Source organism: Macaca thibetana, chromosome 3 (assembly GCF_024542745.1).
Source record: "Macaca thibetana thibetana isolate TM-01 chromosome 3, ASM2454274v1, whole genome shotgun sequence".
Classification (NCBI taxonomy): Eukaryota; Metazoa; Chordata; class Mammalia; order Primates; family Cercopithecidae; genus Macaca; species Macaca thibetana.
In genome coordinates, this window is record NC_065580.1 from 170509461 (window position 1) to 170520466 (window position 11006).

At 37.6% G+C, this 11006-nt stretch overlaps 2 protein-coding genes across 5 annotated transcripts in view; both read left to right on the forward strand.

The window, feature by feature from the left end:
• The window catches only part of ATP5PF (ATP synthase peripheral stalk subunit F6), a 985871-nt gene that overhangs the window by 156447 nt on the left and 818418 nt on the right, over nt 1-11006 (forward strand). The window lies entirely within an intron of this gene.
• CYYR1 (cysteine and tyrosine rich 1) overlaps nt 1-11006 on the forward strand; it is a 105746-nt gene that overhangs the window by 16957 nt on the left and 77783 nt on the right. The window lies entirely within an intron of this gene.

Genomic DNA, 11006 nt, shown 5'->3' on the forward strand with positions numbered 1-11006 from the left:
AGTTTTCTCAGGTCTCCCCATTCATGCTACCTGTACAGCCTGTGGAACCATGAGTCAATTAAGCCTCTTTTCTTTGTAAATGACTCAGTCTCAGGTATTTCTTCCTAGCAGTGTGAAGACAGACTAACACACTCTCCTGTTACTATTTATCAGTTTATTTATGTTCTTTAATTATCTGTCTGCCCTTCCACACCCCAGACCTAAGAGGACATGAAGCCAGTTTGCCAACTCACTATCGAAGCCATAGGGCCTAATAGATTGAAGGATCCAGAATAGATTATTTAAACGCAGATCAATTCTTCGTTTAAACATGAAAAACTTGACATTTCGTGGGTTCTAAATTAATATGCATCATCTGGAAAAATATTTGCTTAGCAAAATCAAACCATCATTTGAATGTGTTATTGGTTTCAAAGAATATCTTTTCATGGAATACAGATTAGGTGTCATTACAGAGTAAAAGGAATAATAGAATCAATTGTCACTTTCTAATCACACTGTTTATGATAAATTATAATCAGATGATGGAGACTAGAACTGAAAAGCCAATTTGATTATAATAATTTAACCTCCTGTCATGTTTCTGGGTTGAATGTGCTCTATCAATTAAGTAGTATGATCTGCCAGCCTATGACTATTAAGACAACAGGCTCCTGTGCAACTCACCTTCATCATTTTTGGAGATAAAATGTTTTATGGATAAAATTGAGGAGGGAAGAACTACATACACCCAGTGATTTTTACTCCATTATATTGGAAGAATTCTGATGGGCAGCTGCAACCCAGAACACGATATCTCCCAGCTGTCTCCCCACTGCAAAATGTTAGGATGTACACACCCATAACTAATGAAAATTTCAGAGGGTGATGATAACCTTACAAAGTGTAATAGGATTCCATCTGAAAGTGCTGTGGGTGAAAGCCTCAGCTATTTAGCCGGTAGTAACTCTGTGACTGAGAAACAAAGAGAATTTTTAATTTTAATATTCATGGTTACAGAAAGGAGAGGAAGAAAAAGACCCTACAGGTAATAAAAAAATTTTTATGCCTTTGCACAAATCTGACAAAAATAGAGAAAAACATGACGAATTACTTTAAACATACGTCCTTATAAATTCACACTGTCAAAAACATAAGCAAAACTATATCTCTCTATGCTGCATTTTGCAAAAAATAAGAGCTACCTGTGGTTGCAAATAGCCAACTCTACTGTGTGGATACGACATTTTTTTTTTTAACAAACATCAGGCATAATGTAGGATCAGCCTCTGAAGTATTACACATAGAAATATATTAGAATTTAAGTTTATCAAATAAATGCTGAAAACTCTACTTGGAGGTTGCAGTCTCAAGTAATATTCATTCTTACATCAAGTAAATAGACCCTCGTGGCCTTTGCCAAGTACAATTAAACAGGAAACAATGCTTTGTAATTCTATTCTTGATTAACAGTAGTTTTAGTGATAGGAAGTTGTAGGAGAAAGACCACAAATGTTTGGATTCAGAAAAATCGGGCTTGGGTTCCTGATGCTGTCTGAACTTAGATCTTCTAATATCACCAAGCTTCAGTTTGTTCAGGTGTAAAGAGGGAATAGTAACTTGCCCCTCTGACATATATATTCATACAAAGAAGCACTTAGAAGGGCTTTACAAATTTTTCCTGTCATTAATGAAAACACTGGGCTTTGAAAACATCTAGGTTTTAAGCCGGGCATGGAAAATGCATGCCTGTCATCCCAGCTACTTGGAAGGTTGAGGTGGGAAGACTGTTTGAGTCCAGGAGTCTGAGTCCAGTTTGAGCAACATAGTGATCAAAAAGAATCATAATAATTTAAAAAATTAAATAAATAAAACGTGTTGGGGAGAAAAATGGCTTCTGCAAGGTCATTTGGAAAGTCTGTGACTGAGCTGCAGAGTGTCACTTCTGGTGACAGGCTCTCTCTCTGGCTCTCTGGACTTCATCAACAGGAGAGTACCACCTGCCTCTCCCCAGGAGAGCACTCTTGGGCTTGAGTGAAATAAATGGTGCCCTTAATCAAATGTGATTGGAGGCTGATAACTGCAAAGGCAGCTAATTAAGTACGGTGTCCTGCTGCCCAGTGGTTGCTGAAGGCATAATACTGCCTGAAAAGTACATTAGATACATGTACATTAGATACACAAGTCTACCATGTTACCCTAGGCTGGTTTGTGAATTAGAGGGAGAAACCCACTCAGAAACTAGGAAATCAAATCTGAATAAAAATATATAAACCTGATTTATAGAAAAAAATACATATATAACATCAAAAATCAGTGGGTAATGATTTGCTTTAATAAATGATTCATTAAAGAATTCCATTGGCTCATCTCCATTGATATGTCAATAATTAATGCACACAATGGTGTTCTAACTGCCGGCTCTTTTGGCAGAGTGATCATAGTGCTGTATAGATTGAGTGTTCTTTGTATGTAACAGTTGAGAATTTCCCTGATTAAGCTCTTTTAAAAATTGTGTTAATCAGCAGTTCTCTCCATTTAAGTCAAGACTTATAAGACTTAAAAGAACAAAAAGCGCAGCAAGTTGCCTCCGATGATACTGTGCACAGCCTACATTTGGAACAATCTCCAGATTGAATGTATTTTCAGTGGAAGCAAATAAATGCCAGGTGCCATGCCAAATAAAAAGTCATTGATCATCGCGAGGATCAGCTGAGGTCTATCAATTCTAAGATGAGTTTCTTTTTATTCAGCCTGTTGGCTTTACACCGCCAGCTTAATATACATGTTATATATTTTGTTTAGTGTTTGTGGTAAAATAGCTTTTGTCTCATTATATTTAGTTGAGAGAGTTGGTTCCAGTTCTGAGTAAGATGAAGAAAACAAGCTCCACGCTCTGCCTCCCACTGAGCTCACCTGTGGAGCGTGGACAGAATGCATGAAGCAGCTACTTCAGGACTGTGGAAAGGAAATACTAGCAGGTGGATTGGGGAACCAGACCAAAATTTGAAATACTGCCCAACTAGCCATAAGTTTACCAGTTGTTTCCCTCTGTTACCCAACTCTGGACTACACACAGACCAAAACATAGAAGTAGGCTTCAGGACATGGACAAACAGAGCTGCCGGAGAAGCCCTCTAGTTCTAAGTAAGCAAGCATAATGTGGACAGCGTTTAGCATCTGTGCCATCAGAATCCCAAAAGAAAGGAGAAAAAGTGTGGAGCTAAAAAAATCCCAAGTTTGGTGAAAGACATAAATTACAGATCTAAGAAGCTGAGGAAATTCCAAACTGGATAAACTCAATTAAATTCACACCCAGATACATCATAATCAAATTGGTTAAAAGCTAAAGAAGAAAAAAAATTGGAAGCAGCCAGAGAAAGACAATACATTACCTATAGGGGAGCTGTGATTTGAATGACTTCATTTTCTTACCAGAAACCTTAGAGGCAAGCAAAGTGGCATATTTTTTTAAGTGCCAAAAGAATAGAATTGTCAACCTCTATATCCAGTAAAAAATATTATCCAAGAATAGAGATAAAATAAAGACGTTCTTAAATTAAGAAAACTTAAGAAAATATTAATCCAGCAGACCTGATGTAAAAGTACTTCAGAAGGAAAGCAAATGATACCGGAGAAAACTTGGAATATCATAAAGGAAAAAGAAGAGTAAAAAATCAAAGTCCTGCCCAACTAGCAATACTAGTTGGTAAATATGGTAGGCTGTTTTTCTCCTCTTGAGTTTGTTAAAATGCAATCGACTATTTAATGTGAAAACATATGATATGTATGATAGCACATTCAATAGTTTAGATGTAATAATTAACATGACTAGCATAGGAGGGGAAAGGTTAATGGATCAATAAGATGATAAGGTTTCTATATTCCAACAAAAGTGATATAAAATTGATTCTAGGGGATGGTGAAGAGTTAAGTATATATCCTGTAATCCCTAGAGCACCCACTAAAAAGAACGATGAAAAACTACAGAGTAATATAGTCAAAATCATAGTAGATAAATTAAAATAGATACTAATAAATAATCTTATAACTGAAAAGAAGGCAGAAAAGGGGAGTCAAAGGAATGAAAAACAGAGGGAACAAACAGAAAGCAAATCATAAAATGATATACCTAAATTCAAACATATCAATAGTTACATTAATGGTCTAAACATTCCAGTAAAAACAGCAAATGGATTTTGTTTTGAACTTACTCAAATATATGTCATTCATTTCAATTCTACTGAAATAGGTAAGTTAAGTAAAAGGATGGAAAAAGATATACCATGAAAATATTAACCAAAAGAAAGCTGGAGTGGCGGACAAAGTACAGTTATACCTTGCAGACACTGTGGGTTCCATTCTGGACCACCAAAATAAGGCATATATGACAACAAAGTGAATGTTTTGGTTTCTTGGTACATATAAAAGTTGTTTATACTGTAGTCTATTAAGGGCACAGTAGCATTACACCCAAAAAACAATGTACATACCTTAATTTTAAAACAGCTTGTTGCCAAAATTTGCTCAAAATCATCTGAGCCTTCAGCAAGTTGTTGTAATTTTTTGCTGGAAGAGGGTCTTGCTTTGATGCTGGTGGCTGCTGAATGATCAAGGTGGTGGCTGCTGAAAATTGGGGTGGCTGTGGAAGTTCTTAAAAATAAGACAGGCCGGGCGCGGTGGCTCACGCCTGTAATCCCAGCACTTGGGGAAGCCGAGGCGGGTGGATCACGAGGTCAGGAGACTGAGACCATCCTGGCTAACACGGTGAAATCCCGTCTGTACTAAAAATACAAAAAATTAGCCGGGCGTGGTGACGGCGCCTGTGGTCCCAGCTACTCGGGAGGCTGAGGCAGGAGAATGGCGGGAACCCGGGAGGCGGAGCTTGCAGTGAGCGGAGATCGCGCCACTGCACGTCAGCGTGGGCGACAGAGCGAGACTCCGCCTCAAAAAAAAAAAAAAAAAAAAAAAGGCAACAATGAAGTCTGCTACATCAGTTGACTCCTCCTTTCATGAAAGATTTCTCGACAGCGTGCAAAGCTCTTTGGTAGCATTTGACCCAGGGTAGAACTTCTTTCAAAATTGGAGTCAATCCTTCTAAATCCTACTGCTGCTTTATCAACTAAGTGTACGTAATATTCTAAATCCTTTGCTGTCATTTCCACAGTGTTCACAGCATTTTCACCGGGAGTAGATTCCATCTCCCAAAACCACTTTTTTGCTAATCCATAAGAATTAACTCCTGATCTATTCAAGTTTTGTCATGAGACTGAAGCAATTCAGTCACATCTTCAGGCTATACCTGCAGTTACTTCCTCTACCAAAGTCTTGAACCCATCCAAGTCATCCGTGAGGGCTGGAATAAATTTCTTTCAAACTTCTATTAATGTTGATCATTTAACCTCCTGCTGTGAATCACAAATGTTCTTAGTGACATCTAGAATGGCGAATCTTTTCTAGGTTTTCGATTTACTTTGCCCAGGTCCATCACAGGAATAACTATGTGTGGCAGCTATAGCCTTATAAAATTTATTTCTTAAATAATAAGACGCAAAAGTCAAAATTACTCTGTGATCCATGCAGTACAGAATGGATGTTGTGTTAGCAGGCATGAACACAGCGTTAATCTCCTTGAACATCTCCATCAGCACTCTTGGATGACCAGGTCCATTGTCAAAGAGCAGTAATATTTTGAAAAGTATCTTTTTTCCTGAGCAGTAGTTCTCAGTAGTAGGCTTCAAATATTCAGTAAATGATATTGTAAACAGACATGCCGCCATATGGGCTTTGTTGGGCATAGGCAGAGTAGATTTAGCACAGTTCCTAAGGATCCTTAAGTTTTCAGAATGTTCAGTAAGCTCTGGCTTCAACTTCAAGTCAGTAGCTGCATTAGTCTCTGACAAGACAGTCACCCTGTCCTTTGAAGCTTTGAAGCCAGACATTGACTTTTCTCTGTAGCTATGGAAGTCCTGGATGGTGCCTTCTTCCAACAGAACTCTGTTTCATCCACACTGAAAATATGTTGTTTAATGTAGCCACCATTATCAATGACCTGAGTTAGATCTTACGGAAAACTTGCCACAGCTTCTGCATCAGCATTTGCTGCTTCACATTGTATGTTTATTTGTGGAGATGGCTTCTTTCCTTAAACCTCATGAACCAACTCTTCTAGCATTTAACTTTCCTTCTGCAGTTTCCTTACCTCTCTCAGCCTTCACAAACTTGAAGAGAGTTAAAGCCTTGCTCTGGATTAGGCTTTGACTTAAGGGCATGTCGTGGCTGGTTTGATCTTCTATCCAGATCACTTTTGCTTTCTTATCACTCATGTGTTCACTGGAGCAGCACTTTTAATTTCCTTCGAGAACTTTCCCTTTGCTTGCACAACTTGGCTCCCTGGTGCAGGAGTCAGCTTTTGGCCTGTCTCAGCTTTCAACTTGCCTTCCTCACTAAGCTTAATCATTTCTAGCTTTTGATTTAAAGTGAGAAACATTTTACACTTCCTTTCATTTTAACACTTAGAGGCCATTGTAGAGTTATTAATTGGCCTAATTTCAATATTTTTGTGTTTCAGGGAAGAGGGAGGCCTGAGGGGAGAGAGAAAGTTTGGGAACGGCTGGTCAATGGAGCAGTCAGAACACACACAACATTTATCAATTAAGTTCACCATCTACACAGGTGCAATTTGTGGTGCCTGAAAATAATTACAATAGTAGTATCATCAAAGATCACTGATCACAATCACCATCACAGTTATAATGAAAAAGACATAGTGAAAAAGAGATATAATGAAAAACTTTGAAATATTGTGAAAATTACCAAAATGTGACACAGAAACACAAAGTGAGCATATGCTGTTGGAAAAATTGTGCCAATAGACTTGCTCAATGAAGGGTTGCCACAGACCTTCAATTTATAAATAACATAATATATGTGAGACTCAATAAAGAAAATACAGTAAAACGAGGTATGCCTGTAGTTTCTTGAAACTCACCTGACAAGGGAAAATGAACTATCTGTTTATATTGACTTATATAGAAGGTAAAATGAAGTTATTTGCATTTTTTTCTTATTCTTTTTAAATTTTATTTATGAGGCATGTCAGTGGATTACAAATAATACCATGGAAGTTTAGATTCCCTTTACTGTAATTCCAAATCATTTAAAAGTCCTGACAGTCCCTGGCATTTCGTACATGTATAAACACCTCAATTCGGATTTGAGATCTTTTCTGTAGTGCATCAGATACCCATTGCAGCCTCGGTAGAAATATTAATTTAACGTACAGCTTACAGAATATGCCCTGTAGGTGACATGACATGAAAACAAAGACACAGAAATAGAAAATTAAGAATGTTGATCATTAAATTTTGTGATGAAAATGACTAAAATAATTCATTTTAAATTAGGGTTATTAAGAGAAATGTACAGTCCGATGAGGTATGGGAAAGCATTTGGGAAGGGAAAAGAATGTAATATTAAAATGAACACTCTTTAATCACTGGCAGGCTTCCCAACCATATTCATACATTTTAAAAAATTCATTAAACTCTTTGGAAGAAAGATCCTGGCTCTTTCCTTCTAGTCTAAATATTTATGAGAAGGGAGTGCTCCCATAGAACTACAGAACTCCACAATTTATTGTTTTCTGGGTACAGGAAGAAAGTAGTACATGAGAGAGAAGGGCTTATCCTGGAACGATTTATCCTAAGCCAGTAAAACCTGCTCTATTTTTCAGATTATGCCTGTAGGAAGACTAACCCTTATGTGTTTCAATTAGTCAATGGTCTGATTTAAAGATCTGTAAAACTTGTAGTTTCTTTTTTTTTTTTTTTTTTTTCCTTTACTGCATCATTTGTTTCAAACAACACTTTTAAGCCTACATATGCACACAAGGAACAAAAACATATTTATCATGTGTATTCCTGTCCTAAATCACATTCAAGCTTTAAATGCCTTGCAGTTATAAACACTATACCTTAATTATGCCTATTCAGTGAAAAGTAGAGATTTCACAGAATTTAAATTAGTTTAAATTAGAGTTTCTCAAACTTTAGTATGCACTAAAATCACCTAGGAGTGCTTTCTAAAAATAACACTTTTCCAGAATCTAATCTAGAAATTCAGATCCACTGGGTAGAAAATTAGGGTAGAAAATCTATATTATTATTAATTCTCCTTCACTAGGAGATTCTGTAACAAATGGCCCTAGACCACACTGGTCTAAATAGCCCATACCAGCTGGGCTCGGTGGCACATGCCTATAATCCAAGCACTTTGGGATGCTGAGATGGGAGGATAGCTAGAGGCTAGAAGTTTTTAAGACCAACCTGGACAACATAGCAAGACTTCATCTCTATGAAAAATGAGAAAATTAGCCAGATGTGATGACACACTAATCTCAGCTACCCAGGAGGCTGAGACAGGAGAATTGCTTGAGCCCAGGAGTTCGAGGCTGTAATGAGCCATGCTCATGCCACTGCACTGCATCCTGGGCACAGAGCACAACCCTGTCTCTTAAAAATAATAATCGTTAGACAAATAAATAAATCTTACCAAAAAACGTTTCGTTGTCTACTCCTGTTATCCTATGTAATTATCAATTAAGGGATTTAATCACACCATCATTTCATAAACTGTAACTTCTTCACACTTATAGAGAGCTACATAAAGGGTTATTTTAAATTACCATGGTAAACATATTCAGAAGTATTACAAGTAAAATGCTATAAAATTCGTTTTTGCTTGATCAAAGTGATTGAATAGCTAACAGAGACCCCTGGGTTCTCGGTAAGACCCCAAACAAATTTATAAAGCTTTGCCTCTGCCAAAAGCAAGTGATAAAATAGCGTAATGGAATAGATGTAAAATAGTGATAATAGTAGAATCTGCCCATAGGTTGCTACAAGGGTTAAATGAATTAATACTTATGAACCACCTAGAACATCAGCTGGTACTCAGTAATGTTTAGCTGCCTTCTACTCTTCTCTAATGTATGCTTCCATTACTCATACACGATGGGTAAACCAGGGAATGGTATTAGTATAACAGGGAAGTTGTATTGGTTGAAAACGAGTTTTCCTTGGCAATGGGAGCCAAAAAAAAAAAAAAAAAGGAGAAATAGAATTACAACTTTCAGCAGAAAGGGACAAAACCCTTAACCTGAATGCTGCTCTAGGTGCCAAGGAAAAGTTTTTCCTTTGCCCTCTGAAGGTTCGTTGAAAATCATCTGACAAAAGTCACGTTAATAGGTGGCATACAAAATTATTAATGCGAATGGGAGAGAATCATAGGGTGATTGCCCCACCACACATTGGGGTACGAATGGCTATGTACCCTTATTTTCAGGGAAAGGGAGATGGGGAAGTGTGGATGATCTTAGGGGGATAGTAAATGGGTTTTAGGCAAATCAAATGGGCTTGAAGAACATACAATGACCTGGGACAAAGTTTCTTGGGCTCACAGAACAGACAGTGGTTTGTGACAAAAGTCTGTCCAGGTGTATTGACCGACTTGAGTTAATGAAAAATCAGGGAGGGGATCATAGGTAATAGTTTTTTTTTCTTTGGCGAGTCTGGACTTTAGCCAGATGAGGAACTTCAGGTAGCAACTTCATCCTGTGCTTGGAGAGAGACAGGGAACTGAGAGACAGGAGTGGGAAGAAGATCAGAGTGACCTTGAGGCTTCTTGAGTATGTCAAAACTTGAGGCTTTGATCAAACATTGAGGCTCTTTGAGTATGTCAAAACACCATATTTTAGATGATCCATTTCTGAGCCTGAACATTGCACAATCTGGACTCCTCTGTGCTTGATTTTAAGAAAAATAAAAATGAGTCCTTGCACCCTGGCTCCCTAACTAGAAAAATGCACCTTCAGCCTTGCTCAGCTCTTGACTCCTGGCAAGTTGCACTTCCTCCTGTGCTCAGGAGCCACTTCCGCCTTCATTGTCTAGATGCTGGGAAGCTGGCATTTCCACTGGGTTGTTTTTGTGCCTTTTAAATGTCAATGAACTTCCTCCCTGAGCTGGGCAAGTTATTTCCTGACGTATGCACTATTGTTGCTGTAGGGCTGTGAGCAGAGTAGAATCTATTGCGACGTTAGTAAAGCTTTCTCTCTCGGGTCCCTGTCTTGCATGGGCTTCTTCCTTACACCTAAGACTCTGCATTCCCATGGTCATGCATTTTGCAGCAGTTGCAAAAGTAAGATATTTAAATTATCTCTTTCAAGACTATGATCTCTTTCTACTTCAGTTTCCTCTCCCTAGAGGCTTTAAAATGACTTCACCATTTGGGGGTTCCATTTGGGGGAAGTAGAATTGTGAGTAAATTTAGCCTGCGTTTAGTACATAGGTCATAATCACTTCCATGTATACTTAAATTATTGCTAGACATTCCAATATAGGAATAGCTCCCAAGCATGATCAACAGCCCATCACACCAACTTATTCAGTATTCTGATGCCTAGGGGCAAAGCAAGGTCAGATGCCAATATGAATGTGTGATCAAAGTGACTCCTATGACTAAGCAAAATGGAAGTGATTAGGTGGTGATGAAGAAACAAAGTTTCAAAATAGGAGTCAGAAGAGAATCTGTGGCACAATTCTTCCAAATACAGTATTACTACTTGTATTTGAAAAAAATCTAATAGAAGTTTTCTCAAATTCACTAACAATTCTAAATATTTACACATTACCACTCACATGCTGTGAGGCTAAAATAATTTTTTAAACCAAGAATAGCCAAAAGCCAACTACAGTTCATCATGTTAGAGGAAATGCTGTGTTATCTTTCTCTTCTCTGTTTGGAAAAAGATAGTACAAAGTTGTAGTCCTATGAAAAGGAGCTCAAAAAATAAAGTTATTTTATTCTTCATTTATTTTGCTTCAGAAATCTCTGGTATTCAACCTGGACAGCCAGGTCCTTGTCTCACTGAAGAAAACACCCTATTTAAGTGCTGATTTAAATTAGTTTAAATTATCTGTTTAATCTCTCAATTATTGAGAAGTGGGTAATGTAAACTATCTTATTTA